The sequence below is a fragment of the Homalodisca vitripennis genome, chromosome 2 (assembly GCF_021130785.1).
Source record: "Homalodisca vitripennis isolate AUS2020 chromosome 2, UT_GWSS_2.1, whole genome shotgun sequence".
NCBI lineage: Eukaryota > Metazoa > Arthropoda > Insecta > Hemiptera > Cicadellidae > Homalodisca > Homalodisca vitripennis.
Window position 1 is genome coordinate 24785404 of NC_060208.1, and position 21129 is coordinate 24806532.

Consider the following 21129-nt stretch of genomic DNA (forward strand, 5'->3'; position numbering starts at 1 on the left):
GAAATAATATCAAGAAACCGATCTGAGGAAAGCGTGTTAGGAGAAAATAAACCTGAGAAGTGAAAGTGTCCTGATTATTAGTTACGCGTTTTATTTTTTAACTAATAGAAAGGAGTTTTGAGTTACGAACCTGCCATCAAATAGTAGTTACTTCCGCTTCTGCAAATTGTGAAAAGGAAAAGGGTTGTAAGTGAAGCTTGTCGTTCAATCAAGTTAATCTCATTAGTTATAATAAGTCCTTTCATATTTTTTATACAATGAACTTTTCTGAAAATAAAGAACTGAAACAATGTTCTTAAATAAAATATTCTCATACAATAACTTTAACAATTTAAAGTTCAAATGGCAGACTATATTAAAAAAAATTTCTATAACTGTACGATTTATCCTTAAAACTTCATTGTGAAAATGTGTTTTGTTTTTACCAACATATGTCGGATACTCTTTTTCAATAAATAAGACCACAATTTAATTATTTGATTTTTCAATAACGATATATAGTTACAAATTACCTTTCATTTTTATTATATCTGATTTTGTGTAGCTTAAACACTTTTGCTACTTGCTGTATAATGATATTGTAAATTCCTGTCGTGAATGAATTAAAATTAGGCCGTGTACCTTGTCAGTTAGCAGCCGTGGCTAAGTATTTTAATTAGTATAAAAATAGTATAACATGTTCGTAATAAGTTATATTTATGGCAATCCTTGTATACTGTACTATGACTGCAATATTATACTTTGTTGTACCAGAGTAGGTTATAGTGGTAGGTTAAACCACTAAGCACTTAACGCTCCGGGGGTGATGTTTAGGTGGCCTAAAGGGGTTTTTATTGGCCAAGCTTTACCGAAGCGTAATAATCGTGAAACCCAGTTTATTGAAAAATATTCTGTATTTATCATGGAGCTAGATAATTCGTGAATGGTTTTATATGTATACTTTAAATTTTGCATGTAACTTCATTTCTACCAGAATGAGAATTCTATTATGCGTAATTTTTTTTAAAATTAATTTTTGTACGAAAGTCTTTCTGTATGTTTGCCCGCAAGACATTTCGAGAATAAAGGAAGGTACAGATTTAAAGTTTTGAATGCAACCCCAGCGAAACCTGTTACCATGATGTTGGATATATCTACCTTGTTTGGAAAGTTAGAGGAGAATCCTCCTTTAAGCCTGCTTATTCTTATGGTCCATTCAAATCTAAAAGGGTCTTATCAAACAGAATAAGGAGCAGAGTCGATACAGTACAAGGTCGATACACTGATAAAAAGTTATATGGTCACATACAGGATTTTAAGCAGCACTACCACTGTTTAGTCAGCTTTATTTTTGATAGGTTTAAATGCAACAACAATAATTATATAACTGGATATATCTTATTGGTAATTGAAGATGACTGTGAAATGCGAAGCCAAAATTTTGCGAAAAAAGTTTTCAACTCATAATATACGAAAGAAACCTTGAATTATGGTGTGTACTTACATTTATCTTATTATTTCTGTTTTTATCAGATTTTATCTTGATGAAGAGTAGCACATTGTACATTTTGAAATTAGTCTCTTTAGTGTAAACAGAGGTTTACAATATGGAGTCTAAAATAAAATGGGTTCATATGCATTACTTTTGGTGGTTTTTTATATGTATGTTTTTTTTAAGACATGACTTCACTTCCAATCAATAGATAGAAGTAGGTTACTTGTAATGAAGGGTTTATTAAGTCATGAAATATTTTATTGTTGCTTTTCTTACTTCTTCTGAAAAGCGTATTGCCGAACCGTTTATTTTTTCTCTCTCAATATACTCAAAGATATTTTAAGAATAAAAATAGAAACAAAACTTAGTTTGAACTACAGCAGGACGGTAGTTGGTGCAGCTAGTTGTCACACAAGGTAGAGATTCTATTAAGTACTGTTCTTTACGAGGAAAATTCAGTCTGTCCCTCTATATCATTGTTCAACTCCCTAAGTTAAACTAATTACTTTAGGTTAAAATTATATCATTATTTGAAATAGACTTTTTTAAATTTATGTTTTGTTCAAGTGCAATTTATTAATAATTAAAGATCGCAATCTTCTGAGTCAGTTTCATGCTTGACTTGTATTGTAACCCCTCCTTCATCGATCACTATTATTCATAACGATATATTGTTCTTATACGTGGCAAAATAAATCAGGTCCACGCACCTTTCTCCACAGATATCATAGTATATACTTTGGAGGAATCTGTACCTTTAACTTTATATCAATTCCATACGCAAACCTGAAGTTTATTTAGGTAAATCTCAGGATTAGGGAAACACAATGTACAATAATTTTGAAAGTTTGCTTAAATGTGTGTTTTAAACTTTGGTTGAGTGGCTTTCAAACACAATTTATGGAACAAATCAAATAAAAAAAAAAAAAAACAGTAGCAGTCGTGGGACTGCCGATAGAAGTGAAAACGGAACTATTAAGTTGAGAGTAATTAGCAATACGTTATAGTAGCAGTACATCTGTAATTGTAAATGTGACGCGTTTTTAATTTTCCAATTTTAAAATCCACGAAAAAATATTATCAAATAACTAGAAATCTATTTTACCACGCTAGTAAGATAAATCTTATACCGTAATAATACTCATTTCATGATGAAGAGGTTAAATATTAAAAACATAATTAAAATGAATAATGCTAAATTTTAAATACAAATATTCGTACAAATATTAAAAATGTTTAAAAATATATTCGTTGTTTTCATTATTCATTTATCTGTGTAAAAATATGTTGTAATTGCTCAATATTAATAGTTAGTTAAACATAGAATACAAGTGAGTAAACACCGAGTGAACAACAGTGAGTTGAACACCGTTGTAAATAATACAGTTATTGCTACGGATAAAGTATATAATTGCAATAACAATTAAACCCACAATATTTTTAAAACTAATAAATTAGTTAAATTAACTTGGTTCTTTCGTAAAGGTATTTTTATTGCACAATAAACTAATTTATTGAGTTAATACGGTATCAGTGAGCCAATGCGCCAACTACAGTTCCGACAGAAACGTTCACTCATCACTTCATACTCTACTACAGGCTAAACTAAACTTCCAATAAAAAATGATAAATTACAAAAAAATATTCATCTATTTTCACACAACTTTCTCGCTGACAAATTTTGTTTGACCAAAAAATAAAAAAATCCTCGCTTACTACTTTTTTCTTGTCATTGTAAACGCTATGTAAAATGTAAACAATAATCAAAATTATTTCGAATTTTTTTTTTATATTTAAAAACGTAACCAATAGATTGCAAATATTAAGAGCTTTAATTTGACGCATCTTACAGAATTGTACGACATTGGCTTCACTTTTAAATCGCGAGAGGAAGCCGTAAAGGTCACTGATTTTCGCAGTCTGTTTTCATACTCCGCCGGGACAGTTTTAACACAGCGAGACTGACTTTTTCATGCAGGTTAGTAGTCCGCGGCCAAGTCTACGGTTAAAAAACACAGCGAGACTGACTTTTTCATGCAGGTTAGTATCATTAGCATGTCGGTGACGCGAACCGAGGATTTTACCCTCTACCAAAACGCTCAACGCGCCTAAAGAAGTTTTCACTTCAAAAATAAAAGTAAAGACATTAGAGTACGTATTGTACAGAAGATATAGTAGTACTTGATATATTATCTACGTTAGGCTATTAGGTATGTCTTATGCACCCCTATTTACATGTGTATGAAATTTTCTTTTCTCATTGCGTCTAAATTAGTAATGCTCCAACTAGTACGCGACATAATTAAGACATTATTGGTTCATGGTATAACATCGTTTTTCTAACAGAAGAATTATAAAAATATCAGTAAATTTTATAAAAAAAAACAATTTTTCCAATATAGTTTATTTTTTGGACGAGGGCTTTCGAATTCTAAAGTTTCTTCGTCATGCTACTCCACAAATAACATAAATATACTTACATCATATATATATATATATAAGTATATTAAATACTGCAAATATCAAACTATTGAGTAAGTAAAAGAACAAATGTTTTGTAACTAGGCTAATATCAAGAATTGTATATATTTAAAGTTGAAAAAGGAAAGTATTAAACTCGTGGCCAAAATAAAAGTCACTGTAAACACTGAACACTGTAGATTGCCGACAGTTTAGATGCTGTAGCTTTGACGGAACCCATCTATTGATGTACACATACAGTTCAGGCATATTACGTTAATACCTTAAAGGAATTGATTTGGACTATTGAGAGGGGTTTGGAATGGACGTTTAGGCTCTTCACGTATCAGTAAACCCGTATTTCTCTCTTTGAGTAGATATTCAACAGAAACAATATAGATTTATAACTGAATATTGGTAATGAAGACAACAATATTATGAGATTACCTCTACAAGTACCATAAAGTGGTGAAATCTGATGAAAGTAAAAATTAGTTCAAGCTGTATTAATATTCTGCGCATTATCATAAATTGTAAGCTTTCAATTCTTGCTGGTTCACCTTCAGGATCAAACCATACAGGGTACATCCAAGACAAACGCCTCATGTAAATCTGTGCAATTATATGAATGTCCAGGGGTGGTATTTCGTTAACCACAGATCTAGAGATATTGGGGTGCAAGGGTAGAATAATTGGTCTAGTATAACATTAAATGTGGGAAAAAAGTAAGATTTATTTTGCCATTTACTGGTACTTATTCAACTATTAATATGTTGGAATAAATTAATTTTCCTATTTTAACTCCGTTTACATTAGGAGCACTGAACATAAGCACTGGCAAACAAAAGGTAAAGTGTTTGTGGGGGATGGACCAATAAAATAATGTCTCTAACATGCAATCATATGTTATAGTGACAAGGTCAATGTTGTTCAGTTGCAAGTTTAATTATACACCCACTCACCTTGATATTGAACTGTCACGTGTAAAATATTTGTACTTCAAAATTAGTTTCATACGTCATTATTTTTTATAATAGTTTGTAATTGTATATTTAATTGACTTCTAAATCAGTGATTATGAAGTTATATTACTTTATGTTCAACAATATATTTACAAAATTACAAAAAATTTCATTATATAGATATGAACCAGCTAAGATAATAACAAAAGTAGTAAAACAACATTTTATTTTAACACCGCACAAAAATTAGCTCTTAAAAGGTAGTTTAATGTAAGGAAATAGTTTTTGTAAGTTGGTTTTATGTTCTATAGTTACTTCATACCAGGTTTACTTGTAATTCTATATTGGCAAATTACGTTATACGGTTTATGAGAAGCAGTAAAATTAGCCTAATATCTTTATCTAAAGTGGCTGTTAAGTTTGTTATGATATCGTCCGTACATACGTATGGTACTTAAATTACTGCCAAACTGAACTTAATCTCAAGCCACGTAGGAGTTTGTCACTCTACTATTACTAATTTATTACTAATTACTAATACTAATTAGTTATAAAATTAATAATTAGTAATTAAAATTTTGGACTTACTGCGTGATAACTATTCTTACATTTAAAATATGACATCTCATTAGAGAACTCATAAATAAATTTATGTTGGGAAAAGGAGAGAGCTATGATGTTGCTTGTAAATTTTGTATGGTCATATTTATTTGAACCAATTTAGAAACAAATGCTTTAAACACGACTAAAATGAATCAAAAAGTTAAGGTAACCTGTACGAAACTGTATAGTTTTTACGCTAAACGTATTTTTATCTTATTCAAAGAATTAGTCTGATTACAACGACCCAAAAAGGTTAAGGTCATCAGTAGGAAACTGTTTAGGCTCGGAAATTTATTTTTCTTAGTTACAGAAATAGCATGAGTACAACTCTCAATCTATCTTTCCGTTTAACGTACCTTATTTTAAACAAAACAGAGTTGTTATCATGTAAATTCAAAAAAAGAATAAAGTAGTTTGTGTTACAGCGATATATTTTTTAAATGTTGCTAATTGAAATCCCATTTTTCGAAATGTACCTCCTCTTTTTTAGTCCCCACAGTGTAATTGGAATACACAGTAATAGTCTCTAATATTAGGAAAATTTGTATACAGTAACCGTATAGTAATTTTTTATTATACCTTTTTTTTGTAAAATTGGTATGTTAAATTGTTTCGATTACTCGTAGTTGACCAAAAATAAAGAAAAATGGTTGAAAGAGGTACATAAGAAACATTAATATGTAGTCGTACCAATTCCAGATCCATAAAAATTATAATAAAACTATTTTTGAAGTGCTATGATATTATTTCTTTTTGCTACAATGTTTTTTAAAGTCATAAATGTAAAAACATAGACGTGGTTTGGTTATAATACAATAAAATTGTTGTCCAACTGTGCCTAATTTGAAAATTTGATTAGTAAAATACAAAAAAGATGAGCCAGTAATATATTCATGTGTCGCTGGAGTATTTTCGACACATTAACATGCTTGTAACTTGAAGTAATTACAGTCTCATTTAGTCTATATGTTAATGAGGCAATGTAACCCGTGAATGGCTAATGCATTGGCATAGTTTACCACTAAATAATGAAATATTTCCTATTGAATAACAGGTAGGCATATCCTTTTAAATAGCTTAATAAATAATCTTGGATGTAAGTGGTGTTCACTGGAAGATATTCCAGTCTCCTGATCTACTTTAGAAAAGTTGAACTTTAAGTTAAAGACCAATTTTTTGGGATCCTGATATCGGAAAATGAATAACTTTTTATGGCTATCAATGACATACATAAATATATCTGCAACATTCCATAACACTTTCTTGAATATTTCAGTCAATTTCAGTAACACCCTTACCATTAGTATACTGTAGAGGACTTATAGGTAGACCTTACTCATGTTAGTGAAAGGACGTATAGTGTAATAATACGGAACCCTATACTAATTTTTATTAAATTTACATACGTTTGTTTAACATAATATTTCAGCCTTCAATTTTAAGAGGTTCAAAAGCTAAAAACATTGCCAGTGACTCTTATTCGAGGTTCTGCACTTAAATCATTTTATTATTTTTTTTGCTCGTATTGATTAAATCGTATTTCACATACTATAGTAAATATTACTCTGTTCCACGATTAAGAAAATATATACACATAAAGGTTACAAAGTGTATAATTAATCGTAAAGTAATTTTCTTCCTTCAAAAATTGTTCCGGTGCCACAATTACGTTTGCTTTGTTATTTATATCAAAAGAGTTACTCTTAAAAGTGACTGCTATTAATTTGAATTTACTTCCGATACTGTAGTAGTGTTTAGATAAAATATACCTTTAACTGTACTTGTGAGTATTCCGTGCCTGGTAAAACGCAAAGCAGGTATAAAATATTGTTATAAAACCCATTTTTGTTTTCTTCTCTGGATATATTCGATAACATATGGAGTATTGCAGACATCTTAAGCATTAAACGAGGTATAGACTTGATCCTTTTCATGAAAACTTCAACCCAGCTTGTTAGGCGACGACAGGTGTAGCACACTTGTAATTTGCAATTTCCCACATGTGTTGAATTCAAGTAGATTTCTTAAGCTGCAGGAACCTATTGAAATAAAAACATATAGTTCTGTAAACCGATTAAAACGTGTGTAACCTAAAGGGCCAGTATAAAAATAACCCTTACTTTAACGAGAGCTTATTATATAAAAACATCTCCGGTAACCTATAGTATCTTGTTGCATACGCTAACGATTATAATTGGCCATTACATATGATTAGCGTGGAATAGTATATAAGCATCATTCCAGTTATTTCACGAGTACGTATAAAATGTACTACGTTATTCTCGTACTTCTAGATTCCAAAACAGCGTTCTTTAAACTTAAATCTAAAATGGATTAGAAAATTTGAATATCTTCCAGTGAATATCCCTTATCTTTGGATCGCTTTGAATGTTGTAAAGCAATATGCTTATGTCCTGTTTTCACAACGAAATTGCATGCAAAGCCGCGAGTGCCGATAGGCTAGTAATTAATATAGTTGTTAAACAGCTTGTTATAGTAGATAAAATTAGGTAAATCCATTAGTAGTATTATAGAACTAAATGGTTACAAACCAGTGCGATCTGGGTAGAATATAGAGCAATAGGATTTCAAACCGAGTGGTGGTCGTGAAAGTGGCTATCAGTGTGAGAAATGTCACCTGCAGTGGTAGTAATCTTTTAATTGTCTTTTCATTTATTTAAAAGGAATTGACACAAAATGTTTTTGTGTTAAACGCCAGTGTTTTTGGTCTATTTTTCTGTAAGTACAGTGTTTCAGATCGATTTATCAGTTTACTAAAGGTTGGGGGAAAATTGGAATAATATTGCGTTACACTTTTGAGCTTTATATTGCTAATGGGTCATCATACTGGTTCAACGCAATACATTTTCTTTTAACAATAGAAATGTTATTTAACTGTATTCATTTTTATATGAACAACCATACAAGGGCTTTAATTCAACGACATATAATTATATTCGTTATTTACAATAACTTACATTTTATTCATTACAGTATTATTAATTAACATACACAAATTTGAAGGAATACGCGATGTATTGTTAATAGATACATATCAACTTCACTGACTTATCACCCAGCATCACTACAGATGCTAGATAAATTTAATTTAGACTGTCCGCACGGTGTACAGAAAACAAACTGAAATACCGATTGAAATTGTGCATGAATCTTTAATTGTAATAGGCAAACATTGGTGTATGTTACTCCAAGGGATATTCTGAGCGTTAGCAATCGTTTTTACAATGGTATTGTGGGAAAACATTATGCAAACTAGTAAATATTAGAAAAAATTCACGTGTAAACAAACGGAGAACAGTCATAAGTAAGTATGTATCATATAGTAACTAAAGTAGCCTAACTATACCAACACATGCAACACCATCCTATGATGGCTTGTTGTGTAGCCGTTTATTATTTACACACTGCTATGACGCTCTCTCTACTTAATTAATAAAATGTAGGTGTGTCATGTATAAAGATATCTCGAAAAATACTTAATCCACAGACTTTATATTGTCCATAAAACTTTACACCTACGTAGACAAGAATGGGGTGTTCTATTGTGTCCAGCATTGAAATTTGTCAGAGTAGTCATTGAAGCCTATCAATCGGCAAGCTGGACAAATTTATCATTTGTCTACCAAGGGGTTGTAAATATTCATTTTTATACGATTGCTTGTTTTTCTCTTTGTCCAAATGACATCTTAAGAATAAAATGTGGTATAGACTTAAATATTTTCATACAACCTTCAACGAAGCTTCACATGTATTGGGTTCAATAAGATTTGTTAAGCTGGGGGAACATATTGCGATAAAAACATATATTTATGTAAACTCATTAAATGTGTATAAACTAAAGGGTTGGTAACAAAGAACCTTTACTTTAACGAGATTTTATTATATTAAAACATCTCATTACTTTACCCGGTAATTTATCCTTTAGATGTATTACGGCAACGTATAGTATCTTATTATATATCCTAACGATTATAATTGGCTATTCCATAAGACTAGCTTTGGTAAGTATTCAAGCATCAATAAAAATAAGTTCATCTTCGAATTTTTAAATGCATAATTCAGTTTTTTCCTTGTTTAAACATTATATAGAATTGTATAAATAGTTTTAATTGTCTTTTACAAAGACTTCCATATAATTTTGGTATGCAATTTTTCATGTCATTTTTCTTGCGGTTCAGTTCAAAATTTAAAAGCATTATATGTATTATATAGCAATATATAGATACAAATAATAACATAGGGCGTACGTTTTTTATCTAAGCAAAATGTTTTTATGTTGGAACAAAACTTATAGCTCAACTTTATAGCTCTAATAGTATTCATGTAAGAATTTAAATACATTTTGATCAAAATCAATTTAAAAGCTGTTTACAATAAATATTAAGCTTTATTTCATTACTCCGTTACAACATTTTGTGTAAAGGTTTACTGCTTTAAATAAAAAGATATTCCTTATTCGTGTTTATATATCTGCTTATGTTTCGCTATTCGTTTAATTAAATGTAGCACTTTATACGATCAGAATAATGAATATTTTTAAAGACTATTGATTAATAAAATAGCACTTCACAAATAATCACGAAAGAATTCTGATTTTTGCATCCATCATACACAGTAATATAAATTTTTGTAAAAATATTGTATCTTAAATTAGAGCTTTCTTTTGTTAATAAATTATATTTACGCGTAACTAATAAGGGCAATACTTATACTCAAATTCGGCCAGTACTGTAATCGGACTAGACACTTGAACTCGGGAACTGACGCGAGGTACTACATGTGCGTATCGTACTGTTTCTCAATTTTTGATATATTTTATTTTAGGAAAATACATTTTATATGTAAAACGATTACATCATATGATTTAAAAAAGAAAAGAAAGACAATATATACATGTATTGTTCAAAGATGGCTAGAGTTTGGGTCCAAAAAGTCCTGGGTCTGTTAAATATTTTTTCCAAATATATAAAATAGAGCTACAAAACCTTACACAAAGTTACTGGACATAAAAATCTACTATATCACGTATCCAGTGATCCGCTACTTCCTCAGGGGGGCGGCCCGCTAGGAGTCAGAAGAAAATCTTAAACGTAAGCATAGTTCGATATGCATATAAAATAAAACTTCTTTATTAGTAGAGTACAGAGCCGCAAACCCGACCTCAAACGGATAACCGAGTCAAAAATGACAGCCGTTCAAAGATGGCTAGAGTTTGCAACTTAGTTTAGTATAAAAAAATACACTGATGAGCTTTACTAACCCAAAACTGTTTACAATTGAATCAGTCATTTGAGAAACATCTCATGTCCATTTTTTACCAATAATGAGTTAGACTTGAAATTTGTAGCTGGTGGCAGCACTGTTCTTGCTAATATTATTCTAGCCTAGAACAGCTGTTAAATTTTTAATAATTAATTGTTGTTGTAGAATAATAAGTTTCATTATTTCTGAGGGGTATTCCCGCAGACAGTAACCATTCTTGCTATAGTTAGACGTTATTAGTGGCATTCTACTCGTTAGTAAAGACAGACCATAACAGTTTTTTACTCTTAATTTATTTCAACTTAGTTTTATCTTGTCTTTGTTATGACACTTAGTGAACGTGAGAGAGAGTTACCATATTAATGATGCGTGGTTGGGGGGACTTAACACGGTCTCACAGTGAAGTTCAACATCTATTCAATGACTCATTTCCAAACCGAAAACCAATATCAAAATCAACAGTTACGAGAACAATAGACCGTTTTTTAACTCATGGAACTGTCTCTGATCCTCCTAGAAGTGGTCGTCCACCAAGTGCAAACCGATCAGGATTCGAGTGTGGAAATTCTTCAGTCATTCATTGAGAATCCTCATAAAACGCTCAGATCGGCTGCAGGCAATCATGATATGTCCAAAAGCTCTATTCAAAACATTTTTCATAAAAATGGTTTCAAGCCATACAAATTGACATTGCATCAAGAACTAAACGAAGACGATTTTGACAGGCGTCTTGAGTTTTGTGAAATTATGATGACCAAGTTAGAAACAAATCAAATCCTTCTAAATGACATTGTATTTTCAGACGAGGCTACATTCATGTTAAATGGCAATGTAAACAAACACAACTGCCGTTACTGGACTGATAGTAATAAGCACTGGATGATAGAAGGTCACACGCAACACCCACAAAAGTTGAATGTCTGGGCCGGCATATTACGTGGAAGAATTGTGGGGCCGGTTTTTATCAACGGAACTTTAGACGGAGTTTCCTACCCTGACATGTTCAGAAACCGTATAATACCAGCTCTTCGAAATATTGTTGGTGAAAACTTGGCTCAAATCTGGTTTCAACAAGACGGAGCACCCGCGCACTACAGGAATATTGTAAGGGATTACTTAAATGATATGTTCCCTCAAAGATGGATCGGAAGGAGAGGTGCCATTGAATGGCCCGCTCGTTCCCCCGACTTAACTCCTTTGGATTTCTTTTTCTGGAGTTATCTTAAAGACAGGGTGTATAAAGAAAACCACGGGATTTGGAAGAATTGAGGAACAGGATCTTAGAAGAAAGTGGTTGTTTGGAACGTGAGGAAACAGGACTACAACACGCTGTGGAGGCCTTTTATCACCGATTAGCTCACTGTCAAACAACAGAAAGCGGCCACTTCGAGCATCTGTTGTGAAAAAACTCTCTTTAAGTAGTAATCTTCTACTGACTAAATCATTGCAAATAATGAAACTTATTATTCTACAACAAACATTATTAATAATTGTAAACAGGTTTGGGTTAGTAAAGTTAAAATAAAAAAGCTCATCAGTGTATGTTTTACATTAAACTAAATTGGAAACTGTAGCCATCTTTGAACGGCTGTCCTTTTTGACTCGGTTATCCGTTTGAGGTCGGGTTTGCGGCTCTGTACTCTAATAATAAATACCTTTTTTTTGATATGCATATCGACCCATGCTTACATTTAAGATTTTCTTCTGACTCCTAGCGGGCCGCCCCCCTGAGGATGTAGCGGATCACTGAATATGTGATATAGTAGATTTTTATGTCCAGTAACTTTTTGTAAGGTTTTGTAGCTCTATTTTAAATATTTGGAAAAATATTTAACCGACCCGGGACTTTTTGGACACCCTGTACATATCAGTCTTATATAGTTTAATGCTATATAAGGTAGCGTTTCGCTGATTTTATATTCTAATATTTAAACCTAAAGCTGCTTATTTCATTCTTAAGATGCCCTGCGGACATATAGACAGGCAGGCATTTGTGCAATATAGAACTTTCATTGTACTACTCATTCTTATAGAATTGAATATTAACGGAATATTAAAAGTCTCAAATAACATATTTCTAGACATATCTTGCCAATTGGTACATTCAAATTTGTTGTCAATATGTTGAGCTTCATTTATTTAAATAATAAACGTCTACACGCCATATTACTACAATATATGAGTTGGGATGGTTTGGTGTTGATGTTTCATTTGTTTGAATATCTTATGGGTTTGTTTCAACAAATTACTATCCTTTTATTTTCTTGTTGCATATGGTTAACACACCAATGTTATAAAGCCAATGTAAAACAGATCTTAGTTTGACATTCATCCTTATTTACTAAAAATTCCTCGTTTACAAAAGAACCCTCAATGATCGAATGAAATAAAATTAATTAAAAGATGTTATAAAATTATTTTGTCTGTTTGTTTTTTAGCTATCGTGCGGACAAAATACAGATAGACAAACAAACAAAATGAATATTTCCAACTACTTGAGGGATAAAAATTTGCTAAAGCTCAACCAACAATATATCAACAATGTTTCTAAAATATTAGTGATTAATTATTTTATAGCTGCAGCATATCTTTTTAATAAAATAAATTTTATTTTATATACCATAATTCTACATATGATGTACTAATAATTACAGAGTAAATGCTGTAACTGTTTTAGTATTCCACTAAACGTTTTAATGTAAGCTTTACTCGGACGAAATATCTGATTCCTCTTCCAATTTATCCAGTAATATTCACCTTTTGTTGCTTTTTTATTAATACAACAAGAATAAAAGAATTATGACGTGATCTTTAAGAATTTATTGAAGGTATTACGAACACTAGAAACTGTTCACTTCAAGGCCTTGGGATTACAGAATCGGGCTCAAATACAACTTGTACACAAGTTCGGAAACTAAAATATAACTTGATTCAAATTAGTGTGAATCTAAAAGTGCAATATTATTCAGTTTTACTTGGAATTAAAAATTACAGGAAATGCCCAAATTAAGAAATATATTCTACGGAATGGAATATACGATGGTACTTTTATCACGAACAATAAAATTTATATATACAGTACATAAATGCATTAATTACAGACTAAATATTGTTATTATTTATTTACAGATCTATTTATATATGTGTGTAAAATATAATTTCAAAATGTAATATAGAATTTATTATTAAATTTAAGATGTATGTAACATTAAATTATATATTCTATTTACCAATATAATATTTAATACATATTTATACAACTTAATTATAATTTTTCTTTAATAGAAAATTTAATATAAATAATATAAAATATAACTTTTTTAACATTAAATGTTTTTATATGTATGCATTACAACATATATTCAAGTATATACTATATGTTTTCCTTTGTAAATTATCGATATATAGTAGGAATGCAAATAAAATAATTATTATAATATTATTATCAGTGATAAAAATATACTGAAATAATATTTCATAATTTTGTAATTATTGAACGTTACTTATCATCATTATGTATGACCAAATTGAAAAGCTAAATTAATAATACTGTACATATCACTTTTATTTTTTTTTCTTTCATATCGTTTTATGCGGCTTGGAACATATTTTTGTACCGAAATTTAAATATTGCTATTTGACTAAAAACTATATTAATTTCGTCCACAAAGCAAGTCAAAACTTATCTTGGGTAGATTGTAAATTTGTTTCTTACTATACGCGGAATTTTATTAAATAATATAACTGTTAATTCTGTTATGGAGATATTTGAATTGTGCAAGCAAAGGACTTACGTACTTATAGGTACAGTGGTGCTTATAAAGTTAACTGAGTCGTGAAAAGAGTAGTAATTTGAGTTAGAGCTGCAGAATGTTTTTTTAATCAACAATAAAAACATAAGAAGTATAATTATTTTAACTGTACGCGACAAAGAGACTGAACGTATATGAGGTTAATTGTGCCCCGCAGCTGTAACTCAACCTTTGTTTATGGAGTACACCCAGACCGCTGCAGCGTCTCTACAAACTCTCCCTGCCCAGAAATATCAACACTTCCCTTGAGAATACCGTGCTAAGAACACGAGAATTGTCTCATACACAAATCAATTCGTCTCCATTGTCCTATTATCCTGCTTCTAGGAAATGCAGCAAGGAGTATTCATTAACTAATTTGACAAATACTTTATATGCCAAAATAGACAATTAAGATTTTTAGATGAATTTTGCTAAAATTTCATGATATTGGAAATTATGTTCAAAATACACACATATAAAAAAGTTAGGTACATATCCATTAATGTTTTATGAGTTCGTAGCCTACGATGAAAAAGATGGTGAAATATATTTTAAAATGTATGAGCAAAGTTAGTGTTCAATTTACAAAAGCACTGGTTTGTTTAAACACATGCATGGCAATGAAGAAAAGTATTTTACATGAACGGGTATAAGTTCATTTTGGAGGCTTCATGAAAAACCTAAATATTGAGAATGAGTTGTATATAGTGCATGAAAAAAGTTTAAATCGCAAATATTTACCTTATGAAATAAATAGGCTAGGCTCACAGGTAGGGCAGAGACGACTAAAAAGAAATTATAATAATAATATCGCAACTAATATATAGCAGTTAGTAACTATTTTACAATCCATTAAGCATCTTAACCATAATCGTTTAAATTAATAGGCCGTCCACGTAACAAACAAAAACATTCACAAAATTACTCATAATATATAACTATCAGAACTCAACCATTAAAAAGGTATTCAAAATAAAATAGAAGTAATATACAAGAGAAGTATGAGACAATTAGCACCTCTGTTAGGAAGCAATTTACTAACCGAATGCGTTAGATAATCACGTTCTCAACTATGCAAAACTAATTAGCATATCGACACTTGAAGTTACAAACAAGTAGGATCTACTTTTACAACAAGCACTTCAATCAAATTGTTCCTGTTTTGGAAAACTATTTACCTCTCAAGCGAAAGATCATCTCCACTGTAATCAGTAACTATGATCAAATCTACTATTAATTATACATTTTAGAAAATATTAGGTTATGCAGTGTTGGCCAGTACTGTAATCTATATATAAAAGGCAAATTTCTTAGCTAAACTTATTATAAATTTAAAGACTATTAAAAAATCAATCCTGTATGTCTTTTAACCGGAGTAGGCTTTTCATACATGTTTATGTATATGTGTTCTTTGATAAAGAAAACAAGGGAAAAGCGGACTAAATTACATTGCCATATACAGGTAAATACACTTTTTGACACATTTTTTTAGTTGTGGCAACAAAAAGAAAATTCAACATAAGCGTTGGAAATATAATTCACTCAAACCACAAGTGGTCATACACGTGCAAGGTAAAACGAATTTAAGTGCGATGCGTGAGTAACTGCCAGTGTTTATATTAAATCTTATGACAAGATTCATACTTGGCCTTAAAGCTTCTATTGATCAGTAATATAATAATTAGCCAGCGTCTTAAAAATAACACCAGGTTACTAACAGTCCCAAATTTAAAACAATATGCCCCTTATCCTGTGTACCGTTTAACGCTGCATGCAGCACTCAAACTAGAAGACGATCAGGATCTTCAGAATGTAACTGACAATGAGGAAACGATCTGTGCCTCAATTAGGAGTAGTAGGTATACATCTTTAGCACAAGACAACACGCATCTAAAATAATAGTTATTTCATATTTGTCCTACTATTCTCTCACTGACACAAAATTAGGAATTTCCTCCAAATATATTCTCAATAAATAAACTACGAAAAGTAATTAAACTTGGTGAAAAATAATCTAATTAACATATATAAGTTTATCTTACAGTTTAACAACGTTTGAAAATGGTTAATGGTATATTTTGGACAATAGACCATTTACAATTCCAATATTATATTATTAGATATCAGTTTCAAAATAAATATTACACACGTATTTTGGGAGCAAATATCTTTCTTGCAAATAAGCAAGCAAATAATATCTTTTTTAATTTATTATCAAAATATATTAAATCATATCTATTTATTTATACTTTAATATATTTTTCACAAAAAACCGTTCTGTACACGAAAACACTTGTCATGCAACTAAAAATTCATAATTCTAATATTATTTGTTTTGTTTCAAGCAGTTTCATCGTAACGAAAGCGAATCGTTCATCAAAAGTTTTATTGCGTCGGGTGAAAAATTTGAGCCAACCAATACCAACTGCAAACTTTATAGCTTGATATTGATGCTGGAATGCATTATACTTTTATCAGATCTTAAACTAAGTTAATTAACGTATATTACTTAATTAATATTCTTAGAAATGTTTCAAGTAAACAGTAATTGTTACAATCCAGTTGTAAATTTGGTTTCATAAAGCGTAGATATTGAATTTTTAATGAATGATGTTCTAAGATGATATCGGGTTGGATTACTCTGCGTCTATAAAAAGTAGTTGGAAATGATTAATTTTCTTATGTATTGAGAAACAGATTAGTTATGATCAAAGATTTTATGGAGACAAAAATTATGTTAAATAATCGTGATTCTGTTGAATTAGTGTTCTAAGAAAACCAACCATACGTTATGGAAAATATCGACCAACGCTTTGCTAATGCATAGAAATATATTCATGCGTGAAGTTATTTTTATTTATCCAAAATTTTATAAAATTTAACTTTGGAATGTTAATTTTTTAAATGTTGTATTTGCTCATAGAACTTTTATTAGTTTAATGACCGAAAATTTAAACAAACAGTATTTTTATTAACACCAATAAGTACAAAAAGTAACCTATTAATTAATAATAAATACTACATTTAAATAATATAAAATAAAATTATTTAGAATTTTTCACATTTATACTTGAATTTAACAGTAATGAAACTTTTTGGAATTGCACTCATTATACCGATATATATAGATTAAATTTAACTGGATTCATTACAGAAAGTAATTATTTGTAACAGTCATACTTATAATAGTATAATAGTATAGTATAATATACTTATTATAATATTACTATCAAGTAATAAGGAATAAGAATAAAATATTATGGTAAGACTAATTGATCAGTTAGATTATCTTAACAAAGGCATAAACTAGAACCATACATAATAGATGCCAATTATATATTTTTATATTCTAAAAATATTGTATTTGATTCAAAATAGTATATTTATTACGGCAAGAAAAATTTTGTCATATGTTTTATTTTAATTTTAAAACCCCAACAATAACTCTGAGATTTTAGATATTAAAATTTATTTCTTCTATTATATGATCTAGCCAATTTATTATTGGACACTCGTAGAACTAAGACTAAATAGTGAGTTTAAGAATAATTACTATCAAAAGAAGATCTCTCTGGGCATGACACACCCTTGGTTCCCCTGGCAACTAGATGCTACAATAAACTTACTCCTGATTTTATCTTCCAAGCTTTCAACACTAACCATTTCACTCGTGTTTATGTATACTTGATCTAAGATTTTTTACGACATGGTTATGTTATTGTTTGTTATTACATAAATACTTTTCATTACAACCTGATTTAGAATTAATGTCAAATTAGACAATAGATTCATCTAAATGGAACTAAATTTATGAAAAAGCTTTTTATTTTAAGAAGAACATTTTGGACTTTAAATAGACAAACCAATGTTGTTACACATACAGAAATAGACGACGATTGCGTAGGTGTGGAGTGAAAGGCAGGAAAGTAGTTGCCTCAGTCAGTGATCAAACAAGGTTGAGATTCAATTAAGGAGCCTCTTTGTCAGACAAATCTAATCAGCCTTTGTTGGTAGGCAGTAAAATTTACTAGAGCTCAACTGTTTATGCTATTTTATTGTTTCCTCCATGTTGATCCATCAGGATAACGTAAAATGTTTATGTAACACTCAGCTAAGTTAAGTGAGATATTCCATTATGGAGTTTGTCTCCCTTACAAAAATATATATTTCTGAATCCATCGCGGGGTAGCTTAGCTAACGTTCAGCCAATAAATGCCGTATTTTATGCTTTTAAATCAGGTGTCAAGTTTTGTATGAATGCTTGTATTCTTTATTAACCAGTACTGCATTTAGGATTTGCGAATGTTCATTAAATATATAATATATCCTAGACAACAAAATTAATAAGCATTGGAAATGTAAAGGGTTTATTATTATTATTATTTTAATGGGGAAATCGTACTAATTTTATATAAATTTAAAACTCAATTTGCAGTATTAGCAATCTGAGATCACTTAAAGCTTCGAAATAATTTATTTTGGATTGAAATATAGACTGCTGTTTTAGCGAGAAAAAAACATTTAAAACACTCTTAGGTACAAAAGCCGAATTTTGCTGAAGTACTCCCAAAAATTGTGGCAGGACTTTAATACTTGAGACAACAATTCAATCGTGCGAAGAATTTAAAGCATGTATATTTTACAAACGGCAGTTAAATGTAGTTTTAGGATAATAGCATTTTTATTGAAAATTATTACCAAATATCCTTTCGAAAAAATCAGTTTTAAAATAGTTTTTAGGTAGTTATAAAACATTTTAATTTAATTATTGCTTTAAAAAAGTTAAAGGTTATGTGTGCCACACCTAAGAAAGTAAACAAAAATATCTTCCTGTATGTTTAATTAGTTATACATTTCTTTAAAAATTTGTACCACTCTTTCTTAGAATCCCATTTGTTTCGAGAAAAAAGTGTCATAAAGACTGGAAATTTTTCATGCAGCTTCATTTATCTATAAGCAGCATTCATTCTTCGATGAGGCTCTCACTTTATGGGTTTTAGCCATATTTTTACAAATTAAAAATTGGTTGTATATGAACGGATACGAACAAGAAATTGAATAACAAATAAATTTGTTAACCGCTTAAGACTTGATATTTTGACTGCAAACTCAAAAAATCCTGTTATTCAATGCGCGATAAGATTTATTCCTACTTTGTAAACGGAACATCGGGATATACCTAGATACTTAATTGTAGATATTAGGTAGCTCTCAACATAAAACAGGTTTTAAAGCCACTTCACTGGCATTACCTATAATGCGTTGCAACGGAGTGTTAATGTACATATAAACGTTATTTAGAGAGAAAACATCCATGTTATTAAAGAAATGGCAATTAGTAGACATATTGATTGTAGGTTGGGTTTTTTCGGTTTCGGAAATTGTGGCTCCGAAATGCGTGTCTTGCTTTCCTGCTGCCTTGAAAAGTACAGTTTCATTCCAGTTCGCGGTGTTTGGACTAGATTTTTATGAGACTTTAACATATTATTAGCCGTATTATTAGATTATTGCAAAACTGAGGTAGGAATAATCTTAAACATCTTTTAAAATGACACATGTTGCTCTTACCCAATATTCAGTCTATACTTTCATTATAAACTCAGTCAGTCAAACTTCCAGTAGTTCCCCACAATCTAGACATATAAAAATAGTTGTACACATTATGGCTTGTCTTCAAGTCTTAAAAAGTACATCACCTCAGATATAACTAAAAAAATCCTATAATTTTTAATTATAGGATTTGTTTAATTAGTTTCTAATTATGAAATAACTAAGAAAATATTAACATATATTTTCAGACTCTGCTTAGCATGCAGATACCCCTCTTAAAAGTTTGTATTCTTAGCAAATTTAACTTGAGTCAGTTTTACTGCCAACCGTCACACTGATTAGATTTCTCTGACAAAGAAGAGAGCTTAATTGAATCTCAACCCTGTTTGAAAGCCAACTGACGCGCCTAGTTTCCGGCCTTTAACTCCACAGTTACACAAGCGTTGTCTATTCCCGTGAATAAATTTTGTATACATCTATTTACAAACGATATTTGAACACGATTATTAAAATAGCAATTAAAAAAGTTTTTGCTGAATTTATACTCCTACTGACTCTACATCGGTAATAAAAAATGCGCACATTGGTACATAGGTACTTTAGTAGTAGTATATATCTGCAAAACCTGACTCTGGTTAAATCTGTCTTGAGGGTAAGCATTTTGGTAACGAAAAGACACAGGATAAAACAAATTTGTAATTAGAGTGCACAGTGAAGGTTAACCATAAAATATTTTCCAGTAAAATTATGAACACATTGCCAATGGCGCAGTGTAGCGGTTACGGTGTTTAAAGCAAGATAACCGAGTCAAGCAACACCGATCGTGGCTGCTGCTTGAATGGTAACCGCTGAGTGATCCTGTCCTTCCAAGCAGATCGTCTGACCGGCTACTGGAGTTTACATATATATATATATTAATTATGAATATTTTTTATATATCTTGTTGTTTTAATTTAAATTTATTACATTCAATATATATATATATATATATATACATTAAATT

General features: G+C 30.3%; 1 protein-coding gene across 1 annotated transcript in view; it reads left to right on the forward strand.

Annotated features, from left to right (window-relative positions):
- The window catches only part of LOC124353706 (probable chitinase 10), a 476771-nt gene that overhangs the window by 132780 nt on the left and 322862 nt on the right, over positions 1–21129 (forward strand). The window lies entirely within an intron of this gene.